General features: G+C 49.4%; 1 non-coding gene across 1 annotated transcript; it reads left to right on the top strand.

Annotated features, from left to right (window-relative positions):
- The first annotated feature begins 200 nt into the window (after positions 1-200).
- Trnas-cga (transfer RNA serine (anticodon CGA)) lies at positions 201-275 on the top strand. Its single transcript has one exon. It is a non-coding gene; the product is annotated as a tRNA-Ser (tRNA).
- The last annotated feature ends 359 nt before the right edge of the window (positions 276-634 follow it).

The raw sequence follows: 634 nt of genomic DNA on the forward strand, positions 1-634 counted from the left end.
AGTTTCATATCAGCGCACACTCCGCTGCAGAGTGAAAATCTCATTCTGGAAACATCCCCCAGGCTATAGCTAAGCCATGTCTCCGCAATATCCTTTCTTTCAGGAGTGCTAGTTCTACAAGGTTCGCAGGAGAGTTAAGTTTGGAAGGTAGAAGGCGAGGTACTGGCAGAAGTGAAGCTGTGAAGACGGGGCGTGAGTCGTGCTTGGATAGCTCAGTTGGTAGAGCACTTGCCCGCGAAAGGCAAAGGTCCCGAGTTCGAGTCTCGGTCCGGCACACAGTTTTAATCTGCCAGGAAGTTTCATATCAGCGCACACTCCGCTGCAGAGTGAAAATCTCATTCTGGAAATATCCCCCAGGCTGTGGCTAAGCCATGTCTCCGCAATATCCTTTCTTTCAGGAGTACTAGTTCTACAAGGTTCGCAGGAGAGCTTCTGTAAAGTTGAAAGGTGACTACACTGAGCCACAGCGCCAGAGATCGCGCTAGAGAGTATTGTTCCGCCGCCTCCACTGGCAGTGGTTGTTGAGAACTCGTAGTAGTCAGTGCTTGTTAAGAACTCGTAGCAGAGAGTGTTTGTTGAGATGTGCTAGTAGGGAGTGCTTGCTGAGATGTGATACTGAAAAGTTCTTGTTGAG

Source organism: Schistocerca nitens, unplaced genomic scaffold (genome assembly GCF_023898315.1).
Source record: "Schistocerca nitens isolate TAMUIC-IGC-003100 unplaced genomic scaffold, iqSchNite1.1 HiC_scaffold_220, whole genome shotgun sequence".
In the NCBI taxonomy this organism is placed as follows: domain Eukaryota; kingdom Metazoa; phylum Arthropoda; class Insecta; order Orthoptera; family Acrididae; genus Schistocerca; species Schistocerca nitens.